The sequence below is a fragment of the Sceloporus undulatus genome, chromosome 1 (genome assembly GCF_019175285.1).
Source record: "Sceloporus undulatus isolate JIND9_A2432 ecotype Alabama chromosome 1, SceUnd_v1.1, whole genome shotgun sequence".
Lineage (NCBI taxonomy): Eukaryota > Metazoa > Chordata > Lepidosauria > Squamata > Phrynosomatidae > Sceloporus > Sceloporus undulatus.
The window spans coordinates 175,577,514-175,593,547 of NC_056522.1; the positions used below are offsets into that span (position 1 = coordinate 175,577,514).

The following is a 16,034-nucleotide window of genomic DNA, read 5'->3' on the forward strand; positions in this document are numbered from 1 at the left end:
ATTCAAGTAGAGAGCCAGCATGGTGTGGTGGTTTGAGGGCTGGACTAAGACTCTGGAGACCAGGGTTCAAATCCCTGCTAGTCTATGGAAACCCACTGGGTGACCCTCGGTGTGTCACACTCTCTCAACCTCAGAGGATGGCAATGGCAACCTCCCCTGAAGAAACTTGCCAAGAAAACAGGGTTGCCTTAGGTTCAAAATATATCCAGGATATATATCCTATATCCCTGTGTATGTGTGAGAGAGAAAGAGATGGGGGAGAGGACCATCACAGCAACACTCTCTCTGATACAGCTTTACAGATCAACCCTCAATCTAGAGATGGTTTTGCTTCTGGTCCTTCCTGAGTCTGCTTTGCCTCTTGCCTTCCTTGCTATCGAAATATGAATCATCTGTCAACAGAAAGATTTCCGGGTCTAATTGGCTGAAGCAGTGGCCTTTAGCGGAGATGTCTCCCAGAAGCGAGAACTGTTAGAGCTGGAACAGAGGAGGATGGGTTCTCTTGGGAATGAATGTTAGTACAGACTGATTTCTAATGAGGGCTTACTGGGGCGACACACTAATTGCCTCTGTGTGTGTCTGTAATTATCCCAGATGTGGGAGAATAAACTCCACCAAGGCACAAAGGAAGGGAAGGAAAGGGCAGCAGATGCACCCAGACTCCTCCAACCAGGGGCCCTCTTTTCCCCAGACATGTCCTCCATTTCAACCTCAGTCCAGGAGGTAGCAATCTTGGATCACCTTTGAGACTACGGAGTTTATCAGACAAGGGAAATTGGAAGTATAATCCACAGAATGGTAGCTTTCTCCCTCCTCAAGGCCTCCCGGGCCTCTTCTTCCTCCTTCCTCTCAAAGGTTTCACACAGGAGTCAGGGGAATTCCTCAGGGAGAAGGGTGGCCTTCTTCTTCCTCATGAATCATAGAATCATAGAGTTGAAAGATGCCACAATGGTCATCCAGTCCAACCCCATCCTGCCATGCAGGAACTCTCAATCACAGCATCCCCGACAGATGGCCATCCAGCCTCTGTTTAAAGACCTCCAAAGAAGGAGACTCCACTACACTCCGAGGAAGTGTGTTCCACTGTCAAACAACCCTTACTGTCAGGAAATTCCTCCTAATGTTGAGCTGAAATCTCTTTTCCTGCAGCTTGCATCCATTGTTCCGGGTCCTGTTCTCTGGAGCAGCAGAAAACAAGCTTGCTCCCTCCTCAATATGACATCCTTTCAAATATTTAAACAGGGCTATCATATCACCTCTTCACCTTTTCTTCTCCAGGCTAAACATCCCCAGCTCCCTGAGTCATTCCTTATAGGGCATGGTTTCCAGGCCCTTCACCATTTTAGTTTCCCTCCTTTGGACATGCTTCAATTTCTCAATGTCCTTTTTAAATTGTGGTGCCCAGAACTAGACACAATATTCCAGGTGGGGCCTGACCAAAGCAGAATAGAGTGGCACTATGACTTCCCTTGATCTAGACACTATACTTCTATTGATGCAGCCTAAAATCGCATTGGCCTTGTTAGCTGCAGCGTCCCACTGTTGACTCATGTTCAATATTTGTGGTCTCCTTGGACTCATGGGGTCCCAGAGGAGAGGCCTCCCTAGAGGCGGGGCCTGGATGGTGGATTTCCCCAGAGCTGCTTCATCATCTGTGCCTCCTTTTGGGGGGGGGGAAGGCGGCTGAAGGGGCCCTCCTTCTCCCTCCTGAAGCCTAGGCTGGGGAGGCTGAGTGAGGGCTTCCCTTATGGAGGAGGGAAGGCGGGGAACATTTGGGTGAGTCACTGAAGAGGAGGCGGAGGCGGAGGCGGCGGAGGAGGAGGAGGGAGCGGCCTCTCCGCCTCTTTCTCTCTCTCTCTCTCTCTCTCTCTCTTTCCTGGACCCAGCAGCCGCCGCCGTCGTGATCGTGGAGGGCAGAGACCCACGCGGCAGCCCTCCGAAAGAGGAGCCTAGGAGGAGGAAGGAAGGAAGGACGAAGGGGGATGCTGCAAAGCCGGGAGTAATGGGGACAGAGGCGGAGGGGCCCTTCAAGGCCACCTGAAAGCCATGGTCCAGGACCAGACCAAGCAGGGAAACCCTTGCCTTCGCCCAGGTAAAGCACTCGCTTGAAACTGGCTGCATCCACACTGGAGAAAAATAACCCGGTTTGGTACCGCTTTTAACTCTTTGTGGGGCTCTTTGCTATGGAATTCTGGGCACAAACTCCAACTCCCAGAATTCCATAGCAAAGAGCCACACAAAGAGTTAAAAGCGGTACCAAACCGGGTTATTTTTCTCCAGTGTGGATTCAAACCCAAGGAAATGGGTTGGTTGGTGTCCATGAGCCAGGACTCAGAAGCTGGAGTTTACATTCACAGGAATGTCTTTTTATTTTTAAAGCTTTTGTTTTGTCACTTCCTCCATCTTTCTTTCTTTCTTTCTTTCTTTCTTTCTCTCTCCCCCCCCCTTTTTTTTTTGGAATATCCTCCATTTTGTGCCTTGTCCTCCTACCAAAATGGAGGACACTTGCTCCCCCCCCAGTCTTGGGTGTGGTTTGTGTGTGTGTGTGTGGTTCAAAACACATTGCAGAAATAACCCAGTTTGAGACAGCTTTAAGGGCCTTTTTCTCCATGCTATGGATTTCTGGGAGTTGTAGTGTGTTGTTGTGACCCTCAGTGGAGCAGCAAAAACAAGCTTGCTCCCTTCTCAATATGACATCCCTTCCAGTATTTAAACAGGGCTATCATATCACCTCTTAACCTTCTCTTCTCCAGGCTAAACATCCCCAGCTCCCTAAAACGGTCTCAAACCGGGTTATTTCTGCAGTGTGGATGCAGCCCTATGTGGCTGATGAGAGGAAGAGCCATCTCTGGGTCTTTTGCCCTTCTCTCTCTCTTCCTTGGCTTTCCATTCCTTCCCTTCCTCCCTTTGGCTCTTATTTGTTGCAGGCTCCACTGCTGTTCAGTTTAATATACTGTATATATATATCCAGTTTGCTTTCCACCATAAATCAGGAGCAGAGGGCTTATTATATAAGCCTTATTTGGACATAAACGAAATGGAGGAGGCTTCAGCTTGGATGGAGATGAGGAGAGAGGAAGGACAGGAGTGATCCAAGGCAGCATGGCCAAAATGGGAGTTTGTACAGAGATCTGCCCTTTGTCACCAAGTACGAAGGCGAAGGGAGATGGGTTCAGGTAGTGTCTTCTTGTGAAAAAGCCCAGTGCTAATACTTGGACATGGGAAGCGGGGAGAGAAAATACTAGGTGCAGTTTCATAAGGAGGGTGGCACATGCTTCCTCTCCTTGTCCGTGAGCAAACTGTAAAGAAGACATTGAAATACTGTAGATAGAATCTTTCTACTGAGGCGAGAATAACAAAACCATTGGGCTTCTTAGCTGTCGAGAATCAGAGCTGATAAAATATTTAATATTTATCCTCTCCTAAAAACTTAGGCGCTTTGTTGCCAGCTGGAAAAAAATGAAGTATGAAATCGATTTGTTTGATTTGTCTCTAGGGATTTCTCTTTCAGAAGTGGGATGCAGAACCTGCCACCGGTTTTAGACTTGAGGCCTGGCACTCCCTTACATAGGACAGAAAGTACAGATATACTGCATTATTTGTAGTCATACATGTAGGCATTAACGCAGTCAGTTACACATAATCAGTTTTTATTTTTAAGAGGTATGTGCTGCTTTCCCCATTACAAGCTGTCTGTGTAAGACTCACAACTTGTCACAAGGCAATATGGAGCTTCGCAAAAAAAATATACAGAAATAAAATTGTTGTCTAGATTTTGAACAAAGGCTGTTGCTTTCTAAAAGTGCATGCATAGGGTACAATCTCTTGTTAGTAACAAGTAAAATGTAGAGTGTGGTGTGGTGGTTTGAGTTCTGGACTGACTGGAAAGCAGGGTTTGAATCACAGCATGGCCATGTAAACCCATTGGGTGACAAGCCATACTCTCTCAGCCTCAGAGGATGGCAATGGAAACGCTCTCTGAAGAAACTTGCCAAGAAAACCCTGTGATAGGTTCAGCTGAGGGTTGCCGTAAGACTTGACAGCACACAGCAACAAATGTAAGAACTCTTATTTTTTAAATGAGATCCCCCTCCATATTTATATACTTTAACTTGCTTTCAAGAGGGATCAAAAGCTGGCTGGAAGATGCTGTTTGGCTAGAATGTGCACTTCCCCAGGATTGTGTCTAACATGTGTAAATGAACATTATATCCCCTGCTTTAAATACAACTTACTCTGTAACCCGATACATTAGTCATTCCACAAAAATGTTTGGATAGAGTTCCTTAATCCCCTCCCCTTCCATCAGACTGACCTCCAAATAAGAGTCAACAGAGAATTTGTTCAATGATTAACTTTATGGATTCAGCTGGATAATATGGAATCTACTCAGTGAGAATGAGTTACCAAGATCCTTTCAACAAATAAAGGAAATCCTTGAGTCAGTTATATTCTCAATCTGTAAATTCCTTACCAGTGATAAGCAAAATCTACATGTAATAGGTTCTGTGAAAGGTTTTGTTAAGTATTTAACAAGTTTGCCTTTTCGAGGAGAGGAAAATAGGCATGGTTCTATTGTGGTATCTGTATGCTGTGATCAGTATGGCAATTGGGAATACAGTATGTCCCATGGCCTGGATGTGGCATCAGTGTTAAGTTCTTAAATTGGTCAATATTTTCACATTCAGAGACACAGAATTAGTCTGCTTTGTGACTAGAAAGTTGGTAGAAGTGTGTCTGTGTCTGATAGTTCACAGAACTGAAAACAGAATTGAATGACGGGGGTCAGAATATCTGAAAGATCACCTTGTCCAGTGTGAATCTGGCTGGAAGTTTAGATTAATCAACTGAAGCTTTGTTAAATATCCCACCTTCTGGAGAAGTGAGGATGATGGGAGCATGAGGAGTTTTCATGTAATAGCAGCCTAGTTGTGGAATTGCCTTCCCAAGGAGGTTAGGCTAGCCCTCGTCTTTTGGTCTTCCCTTCTTACGTATTCCACCAATCCTTTAATGAACAAGGGTGTCCTTTTGAGTTGACGTTCCTCTTTTAAATATTTGATCAGCTTTGATTTATTTTGTTTGGAATTACTGTGAGCTATTTTACTGTAAATCACCTTGAATGATTATTAAGCGGAGAAGTGATTCAGAAACATGTTAAATACATACTACACCTTTCTCTTTTCCTCCTCCAGCTCTCTGTCACATGCTAGGAAAACTGTTGTGTGATCACAGGATTAAGTGCCTACCATTGAGTTTGAAGGAACAAAAGAGATGAAGGGGATGGTTGTGAAAAAAAGTGCCATGGAGGGCAAGGAAGACTGTTGAGGTCAGTTAGCAAGAGTTAAGGTCAAGAAAAGTGAGGTCTACTGTTGTCCATAGGAAGAGTCTTCTGTGAAAGATTCCAGTTTAGCAATTGATGTGTGTCCCTTACACAAATACTGTAAAACAGTATCAGGATGGAACAATTATTCCAAACTGATGCTTTCTTCCGTTGATGTTTTCATTTCTGTTGGCCTAGCTACTGGTAAGGATTCCTGGGAGGTGTAGTTTAAACGCATGGTTGGTTAGAGAAGGCTGGTTAAAGGCTTTCTACTCATAGTATGACTTTTGTAGAAATTAAACATTGAAACCTGAAGGGAATACAGATGCTTATAAGTAAATTCTGTTGAAATGAATTAGACTTCCTATTGAGCAAAGGTCAAAGTGTATTTTAAAAGTTCTTAAACTTATTATATGGACTAACAATTAATTGACAACAGAGAAGATTTTGTAATAATACTGTACAATGTTAAGTCTCCCTTATCTGAAATATTTGGGACTAGGAAGTGCTTTGGATTTCTCTCCCCTCCTCCAGATTTTGGAATATTTGCATATACATAATGAGATATCTTGGGGATGGGATCCAAATCTAAACATGAAACTAATTTATGCTTTGCATACACCTTATACATGTAACCTGAAGGTAATTTTATGCATAATATTCTTTAAAATGTTGTACACGGAAAAAAGTTTGTGTACACTGAACCAACAGAAAACAAAGGTGTCAGACTATCTCAGATACCCATGTGGACAATTTTGGAGCATTTGAGATAAAAGAGACTCAACCTGTATTGTGACAGGCTTATTTGTTCCCACTCCACTACTAAAGCAATATTTTTGTGACAGATAGGCTTGTTTTTTATGTTTAATCTGGACATGAATCTTTAAAAATCTGCATTATGAGTTCATCAGCTGAATCCTTGCAGTAAAGAACAAATTATAATAAAATGTGAGCTCCTATCTTAGTCATGACACTTAATAGAAGCTGTGTGGGTGGGTTGTTGCGGTGATTTTAAATAGATTGTTCAAACTGCAAAAATGTATTGAATAGTTTAGAACATAATGTAGTTGCTATAAAAATTCAAACTGATTTGTTTAAAAATAAATAGCGGTTCACAATCTCTGGTTGTTTCACTCACAAATCTTTTGAGGGTTTTTTTCCTGCTTATAGTGACTTCATTGTGAAATAGTTTCATTGTGTTTAGTGCTCCTAGTACACAAGCAAGGTCACACAATGAAAACTTAAAAGTGCTGCGTATTTTCCAGAGGGAAGATAATTGTCAGGGAGGTGTCTCTTTAACATGGGGACAGTCCAGATAGGCATAACACGCATAATAATAAAAAAGGTATAATAACACATGATGCAATGGAGAGTGGGAGTCTTCAGAGGGATGGGACCAGCCCTTTTTTTCACCAGAGGCTCAGATCCAATAGTCACAGAATGGCAGCAGAGATGTGGGGCTGAGGCTGGTGACAAAATGGCAGATTATTGTGAGCTCCACTGAACTGGTAAATTGAGTCGAAAATACACTGTAGAAATAATCCAGTTTGACACCACTTTAACTTGCTGGGCTCAATACTAGGGAATTCTGGGAACTTTAGTTTTGTGAGGCATTTAGCCTTCTCTGTCAGGGAGCGCAGGTGCCACAATAAACTACAATTCCTAAGATTCCCTAGTACTGAGCCAGGGCAGTTAAAGCGGTCTCAAACTGGATTATTTCTGCAGTGTGTTTTGGACCTTAGGATCAAAGGTACTACAAGATCCCTTTGCATTTCAAGTCAGCATGTCAGGGTGACCAGATGTCATCCGGGAACTGTTCTATATTTCAGTCTTTGATCCAGAAGGAATTCCAAAATGTCCTCCTTTTTGAGCATGACTATGAAGCATGAATTTACATTTCTGTGAGTGTTTCTAGCTTGTATTTGGTAATGACCTCCATTTTTCTTGAATGTCCTCCAATTTTGTGTTGCCTTGTCCTTCTTTGCAGTAAGGACATCTGGTCACCCTGCACATTACTGCAGGATTTTCCAGATGCCAGGCTTTTACCCAGCTCTTTGTGTAACTCTGTGCCATGTAGCCCCCTGTGGGATGCTGGGAGCAGGGCTGTTTTGTTCCTGAGGAGCTGCCATAGAGGAGGAGTGAGGGTCTGAAAAGGCTGGGGGGAGAGGTCTGTCAGGGGTCCAAGTGTTATCCGGGGAGTAAAAGGGAAGCCCCAAGAGGGAAGATCCCTGGAGCCTTGTCCTTTGCACAACTGCACTTACTGAGCCACCCCAGCACCTGAGGCCTGCATCTGACTCCTAGGACTCTGTAGTTAGATCTGAGAGACTGCATGCTCAGCATCAGCTAACTAGATGGTTGAACCCATCCACTCCTGCTTTGTTGCTTAGAGATATACTTTAATATATAAGATATAGTAAATCTCTATGGTTCTTCTTGCTTGCCACCTCCTCCTCTCCCTCCTCTGCCAAGCATATACAGGTTACTCTAAGTTTCCTACTGGTTGTTCTCCCTATCTTATTTCAGGAAGTGTTTCTAGGCACCACACAATATTTGTGCGTGCTTTAATTCTTCCACCTCATCCATGGCACAACTGAATCCTGAGGCCCTTTCTCACTACACAGTGAATAGCTTTATGATTCCACTTTAACTGTCATGGCTGCATCCTACAAATCCTGGGATTTGTAGTTTGGTCAAAGGCACCAAATAACCCCCTAGCTGAGGATTTTAAGAGCTCCTCCCTAAACTGCTAGCTTTGCCCAAGATTTGCCAGGGACGGCATGTTAAATGTGAAATAACCAGAAAATATGGCAACTGCTAGGTCAGTTGATGGGAGCAGGTGTTAAAAAATATTGATCACACTGAGGCTTTTATAATAAATGGCATCAAAACAGAAGAGGAGTTACCTGTCTGGCTACCTCAAGAGAATGTTAACATTGATATACTGTATGCAAAATTTGTCATGGCTTTGGTAGAATGTCATATAGATAGTGCAGCATCACTTAGCTCCCAAAATCAATGGGCCAGCTAAAGTATTTGAATGGACTGTGATTTTACCTTAAATAGTTAACAATTTTTTCACAACAAGCAAACCTACCGGTAGTTTCCCCCTCACAGGAAAGCCGTAACATTTCTGATGTTTTGGGTGTGATAGACCTTTCCCTTAACTTTGCCCGAAACCTCATAGAAGAAACATTTAAAGGCCTTTAAGAGGCGTGTAGCTGTACTGTTGAACTTGCCCTTCCAAATATTTTGTACATTTAGTGAAGTTATTCCTACTGTCAGCTGCTCACAACTGTTTTGATAGTGAGTGAGATTGCTTAACTCAGATATTGTGATGTAGAAAAAAGGGAGTTTGACGCCCCAGCTGCTCTGGTGATGTAGTAATGGGTTATTTAAATATCATTGAAGACAAATGTGTCACTATCCACACTGGAAAGCATCTCTAAAAAATGTAGAACACCCTAATTAAGGATAGAATGGGGGTGAGAAAATTTATTTAGCCTGAGGGCCACACTTGCGTGTGCTCCCTGGGGGAGTCTAACTTTCTCGGGAATGCACATCGGTAAAGAGTGTGCCAAAGATCAAAGTAGGCATGGCTTAAAGTGGACAATCTGCAGCTTATCCTTTCTGCCCACCCCCTCCTCCTGCTTTTTTGGGGCAGCAGAGAAGGTGAGACGAGACGGCAATGCTGGCAGGGCAGATCTTCTGTCCTGCCCCCAGTGCTATTCAACATCTTTATCAATGACTTAGGTGAAGGAATAGAGGGCATGCCTATTAAATTTGCAGATGACACTAATTAGAGGAATAACTAATACCTCAGAGGAGAAGATCAAAATTCAAAATGACTTTAATAGATCAGAAAGCTTGGATAAAACTAACAAAATGAATTTCAACATGGAGAAATGTAAGGTATGACACTTAAGGAGAAAAAAAAAGATATGCACAGATATAGCGGAGTCTCCTTTGGCGTTTTTTAAACATAAATTGCACAGCCATCTGTTGAGGCTGCTTTGATTGTGTATTCCTGCATGACCGAAAGGAGTTGGATAGGATGGCCTGTTCCAGTTCTGTGATTTTATGATTCTACTATGCTATAAGTGGTTAGTTGTGATAACATAACCATTATAGGCATATGCTTTCCATCTGGAATAAGAAGAGTTAAGTAGCATGCCAGATTTATGAGATAACTGGTAAATGATGGTTTTTTTTAATGAGATTCACTTGTGTATTTCTGAATTATCTGCATTTCTTTAGTGTCCACTTTTAAATTGTCTGGCTAGCAGGTTTTCTTAGGAGTTGCATACAACTCCAGTCATACTGGGTGCTCCTTGATGGCTTTATTTTATGGCCTTTAAATATTTTTGTCTCCTCTCAGGTCTGGAGAAGTAGGAAGATGCTCCTTTCTTAAGCTGATCACAAAGAATTGTCATAAATCATTCCCCTGATTCTGTCACAGATTGGGAGACCTGTGGTCCATAGGTCTGATGCTAATTCTCTGTCATGTCATATTCCTACACTCCCACCTTCTTCAGAGCCTTGTTTCCCCTCTTCTGCTGAGCATGGTACTGAGTAAGCAGGAAAGGGAAACAGCAGAATGAACCTGCAGAGAGGCCCGGTGGGCTTGGTGGCACAGGAAGAAATTGCTTTCATCTTGCATTACCAGCTCGCTGTTTTTTTAGACTGCATGTTGAGAAAGAGGTTTACTTTTGTCATTACATATTTTGAAAGTCAAGCAATCTAGTACTGTACTGCAGGTAGAGAGCAAATAAGAATATGATCCCTGATTGATGATGCAGTATTGCATAAATTTGAAATGTTTTGTTTCCTTTTCACATAAAATGTAGATTCGGAATCCTTGGTAAATTGGCTGTTCATGCAACTGTAGGATCAGACATAGCAAAATAAGTTCAAGCAGATTCTGACAGATCATTTTCATTTACACTAACCAGACAGTGAGTGATTTATGGTCAGAAAATGTTTTCTAGGAGAAAAATTAGAATTTTAAAATTCTTACTAATTTATTTTATTTGTATGCTGCCTTAATCCCAGAGCAGGACTGAAGGCAGCTCCCAAAGAAGTCAGGTTTTTTTTAAAAAAATAAGTAAATAAAAATGTATAAACAATTAAAAATCCACACATTGACAATATAAAATCATTTTAAAACATGCAAAAAAAAATTTTAAACCACCTTCTCAATCAGAAGCTCCCCTATTTACCCATTAGAAGTCTGCTTAAAAAGAAAGTTCTCTCTTGCGTCTTCACCAAGCAAACCTATGATGGCAGCAGAAAAAAAGCCTTCTGTAGATCTTAGGTCTCTGCAGGTTCATATGGAGAGATACAGCGTTCCAGATAGTCTAAACCTAAGTTGTATTCTGTCCAACATTGTGCTTTTGGTAGTGGAGTAGTCACTGCTGATGAAATTGTCTCTGAAGTCTCACCCCATCAGCTATGAAAATTAGAGATATCTTCTGGAGCAGACCTGGGGTATTTACAAAGGATTGTGGAATGAGGAAGAGAATTTCTACTGCCCACACAAAGATGTCTGTTCCTGTAATACTGGATCTCCTTGTTAGGATCTCAGAAAACAATTCAACCTGTGGTTCCACTAAAATGTCAAAGCCAGAACCCCTGTTCACTGCTAGTCTATATGTCTTTGTGAATGCTGAATTAATGTATGGGAGAGAAATTCAAAAGTATGTTCTGTGTTACATAGAGGGGCTGAAGACATAGCACATAGTTTTTCCTGTTACCACCAGATTAATATGTAAATTTTCTTCTCTTATCACATTTTATTTAGTGGTTGAAGAATAAATTAAAGTACCTATTTGCTCATAAGAAAATCACATCTAATAAGAAAAATAAGATTAACAGTTTGTTTAATATACTGTTGTGGATATAATCATGTGTCTTTTTATTTTATACAAATCTATTTTTACATTGTTCTGGGGCCTTGGTCTAGGGTGGTGATTTCTGCATTTTAGCCATGCCAGTTCAGTGGTGGTAAGCTATTAATTTAATGTTCTCCTCTCCCAGCCTTGTGATTTGATTTGAAAACTAGATGTAAGAGGGCTAGTCTAAACAATTAAAATAATTCTCATTCCACTTGAATACAGTGTGATCCAGCCACACACAGTTTGAAAAGTTTGGGCTTTTTGCATCGGAGCCCCCCCCCCCCCAAAAAAAAACTCTGCATTAAAAGGCTTTATTCTTTGTACCAGAGTATCTGTGGAAATCCACAGAAATGTGCATTTTCACACACGTGGCTGTCTCTATACCATATGGATATACATGGCTGTGTTTTTTCAGTAAAGGGATGGAGACATTTGTGCAGGAAAGTGAAGGCACTTCTTGTTGATGAAAATGTGTGAAAACCCTCAACAATTTGCATACTACCTAAGTGTAGACTAGCCCAGAGAGTGGGCTAGGTAGATCATGCTAGTTTTCTGTTCGGTGTGGTTCTTTTGTACCAAAGGCTACTCAGTGATGTGACTTTACTTACGGTATTTTCTGAAGTGGTACAGTCCATACATAAATTTACAGGTTACATGAGAACTTGGTGTTGAATAGGGCACTAATAATTCATAAAAATCATCCCTAATGAGCAGCACATCAGTACTAAAGACGTTTAGCAGTTGCAATAGTAGTTATCAATAGCAACAAAAACAAAATTCTGTCTACTAAGATGATTGAAGAATATGATGTTGGATTATTACATATTTGACCCCCCCCCCAGGAACCCCTTGAGAGGCAATTAGCATGTAACTGAAGAAGTCCCAATGTGGTTAGTAGATTTGCTGAGTTTTTTTCTTTATCTTTTCAGAAGCAAACTTGATGAAATGGTTTCATCAGCAGTAGGTTAACATAAAGTCTGGTTAGACATGATTAGATATTTCTTGTAATTATTTTTAGTTGAAACTTATTGACAGAAAATTTATTCAGGCTTTATTCCAGGTCTGCACAGATATGAACCTCTAGCAAAGGCGTGTACGGTTTTTTCAGCCCCACTAGTGTACTGGAGGACTTAGTATTTGCATACTCAGAAATGTAATTCTTATATTTGTTACGTGCCTTCAGGTCAACTCTGACTTAGGGCAATCCTATATCGGGCAAAATTTGTTCAGAGGAGGTTTGCCATGGCCTCTCCCTGAAGCAGAAAGAGTGTGATGTGCCGAAAGCCACCCAGTGGGTTTCCATGGCTGGGTGGGGATTTGTACTCTGTTCACCTGGTATCACATTCAAACCACTAGACTACACTGGCTCTTGCTATTCTTTATCCAGTAAGCATACCAACACAGCTACCTACATCTATTTGGGAATAAACCAAATAAAACCACCTCCAGGCATAAAAAAAAAACAGAGTTCAACTTGTGTTGAAGTGGGGCCTTAATATTTTTATAAACCATGTACCATGGGAAGCATGCTAATGTTAAATAAATGCTAGATTAGTACAGGCTTTTCAATCCATTCTTTTGACGTTGTAAATTATTACCAGAACCCATTTATTTATTCATTTGATGTGTGTCATGTTCTTTTCACAAATACAAGCATGAATATAAAGATATAACCGTGTTAGTCTGTACAGTGAGTACGTAGAGATCTTGTAGCACCTTTGACATTAACTGAAAGAAAGACACTTGGTAGCATGAGCTTTCATAGACTTCAGTCTACTTCCACCAAATGCCGCTGAGGAAGTAGACTGAAGTCTATGAAAGCTCATGCTGCCAATTTCTTTCAGTTAGTCTCTAAGGTGCTTACAAGATCCTTTACATAAGCATTAATAGTTGTATAGTGTTGTACTATAAGCACATGATGACATCACAAACAATTTCTACAGTATGCAGTACACAGACTGAATGAAAATACTGTATTGCACAACACTTTTGCAACCATACGCTGGTGCTCCCCCTCCCCCCCAAAAAACTGGGTGCCATCTATTTATTTAGTCTCTGTACTGTATAGTATAGAAGTAATTTGTGGTGTCATGTGCTTACAATACAACACTGTACAGGTATTCATACTTAGTGCTTATACAGTAGTGTAATATCATATGGGGCAATAATGGGTTCTGCATTTCAATGATATACGCTTTTTGACAATTCTCTTGTCCCTAGCCTGTTGAATAAGCAAGGGACTACCATACTAGTATGTGTGTCCATATCAGTGGCAGCGAGTAAAACCAGGTGCTAATGCTTTAACACCCTACTCTTTAAATAATATGCTATTTAAAGTGTGAATGCTTTAAGTGACTCCTGTCTCCATCCAGTAATATGCAAGGGCATCTTCACTCTGAAGAAAGCCTTCCTCATTCCAGTCCAGCTGTGATATTTTCCTAGCAGCGCTTTTGATCTGTTGGGCTTAAGGGAAAGCCTGTACAACCTGCTGCCAAGAGCCATATCCCATAGGTCATACTGTTGAAAAGGATATAATTCTGTTACAACGTGTATAGTGGGCCCTTGGTACCCTGTTGGTACCAAAATCTGTGGATGCTCAAGTCCCCTTATATACAATGTCATGGTATATCAATGTCTCTTATATAAAATAGTAAAATCAAGTTTTGCTTTCTGGATTTTTTTTGGGGGGGAGGAGGAGATATTTTGTGTTTCCACTCCTTTCAAATAAAGGCAACAGCTAGCCAAGGAAAGAGGTTTCAGTTCAGGGTAAAGAGTTATCTCAGGATTTTTTGTGGCTGCAGCCTTTGAATTAATGTTGAATCTGTATTCTGTTCTGGCAGGCTGTCTCATAGACTGGTTAAAGGAAAGAGTACTCACCCACAGCTACTTGTTTGCCAGGCTTAAAGGGACAGGTTATGCATGGTTCAGAAGAATAATGAATGTGAACAGAAGGGGGCAAGCAGGACTATAGATTAAGTCTGTATGGCTAGTTTGGTGACTTCATCTTTGGTCAGATTCTGACTTACACAGTGGAAAGTAGAGATAAACATTCTGGTTCTCTCTCAAGTTTTGGAAAACTCTGAGCCAGCAGGGTCAAAGATCAGATTGCAGAAGTTGTAGTCCAAAACACCCAGAGATCACTATTTCTGCAGTTGTCAATCCCTGCTATAAGGTTCATTATGGAGTTCTTTCATTTGACATAGGATTGGCTGTGTTCATGTATTTTACTACTGATGTGAATACAGTCTGCACAAAGTGTGGCACTGTTGGCATTTCTTGTGTAACCTTTCCATTTTTTAATTACTTGTAACTAACCTTTTGATGTTTCCTTTTTCACAAGATCACTCATTAAAAGAATCAACTGTATTAGTATATTTGATTTTTTTTAAATAAGGAGAGAAGAAAAAAGAGGCTTTTGCAGCATGTTTAAAATGAATATATTTGTCAGTGCATTGAAGCATATGATTTTATGAAGCTTAGGTCCAAAACACACTGCAGAAATAATCCAATTTCATACTGCTTTAACTGCCCTGGTTCAGTGCTAGGCAATCCTGAGAACTATAGTTTATTGTGGCACCAGAACTCTCTGACAGAGAAAGCTAAATGTCTCACAAAACTACAGTTCCCAGAATTTCCTAGCATTGAACGAGGGCAATTGAAGTGGTCTCAAACTGGATTATTTCTGCAGTGTGTTTTGAATCTTATATAAAGGAACTAGATAAAATTCTCAAGTGTCAGGATACATCATCATTAAATATGGTATAAATATTAAATAAATTTTTAAATAAAATAAATATTAAATGGATAAATATTAAATAAATAAATTGTAACGAAGTGAGAATCATCTTTGCAATAAAATTCCAAATTTCAGTGTATGGATGTGAAAGCTAGACAGGGAAGAAAGATGATAAAAAGAGAATAAAGTCATTTGAAATGTGCTGCTGGAGGAGACAAACAAATGGGTCCAAGAGCAAATCGAGCCTGAGCATCATGTCTTTACTAGTGATGTCCTATGATTTGTCTAAAGTTTCAGTTTAGCCATAATGCTCAGAAAAGTGGAAGATGCATGAAAAGAGGAAGACTATAATACAGATGAATGGGTTCAATATAGGAAAGCCATGCCCTTGATCTTGCAGCATCACAGCAGGGCTAGTGGTTCTATATGTTGGAGTTAATTTGATGGCAAATAACAAGAAGAAACATGCTAAAGTACATCTAATGGTTTTAAAGGTGCTACAACATTCCGCTGCTTTTTATCTTTTTAAATGGCATCTTGCCTAAGAAATCCCAATGAAATTCATGGGGTAATTAGAAGTTGATAGGTGATTTGAAGACATGCATGTGTGCATGGGCACACTGCACAGAGCAACATTCAGCTCTTTTTAACCAGGACAGTGAGAAGGTGGGATTTTTAAAAATCTGAAAAAATCAGACAAGTAGCTAGTGATATAGTAGAACTCTTTTTTTTTTACTTACTGTTTTTCACAGCAGCATAGCTGTCAGAGTTCTCCACATTTTTTAAAACAAATCAGATAATTCAAATTCTGCATTGAGGTGTTTTTTTAAAAAAATAAAGATAAAGCTAATTAAATAAAGAGCTGTCATGATTTTGATTACTTGGAAAATTTAGATCAAAACAATGTCTTATGTTTTTCCAGTAGCCGGATGTCTTGGAACAGTTTCTCCCCGTAGAGATTTCCAATGTGTAGTCGAAGGCTGTCATGGCCGGCATCCATATTTTTTGGTGGGGTTTTCGGGCTATGGGGCCATGTTGTAGAAGAGTTTTCTTCCTGACGTTTCGCCAGCATCTGTGGCTGGCATCT

General features: G+C 40.8%; 1 protein-coding gene across 2 annotated transcripts in view; it reads left to right on the forward strand.

Moving 5' to 3' along the window:
* The first annotated feature begins 1,809 nt into the window (after positions 1–1,809).
* B3GNT2 (UDP-GlcNAc:betaGal beta-1,3-N-acetylglucosaminyltransferase 2) overlaps positions 1,810–16,034 on the forward strand; it is a 30,477-nt gene continuing 16,252 nt past the window's right edge. Inside the window, exon 1 of one of the 2 annotated variants that reach the window (XM_042442370.1) lies at positions 1,810–2,092. The gene's annotated coding sequence lies outside the window, so the exon portion shown is untranslated. Of the gene's footprint in view, positions 2,093–5,207; positions 5,327–16,034 lie in introns of those variants that run through there. The other variant, XM_042442378.1, reaches the window with a different exon arrangement.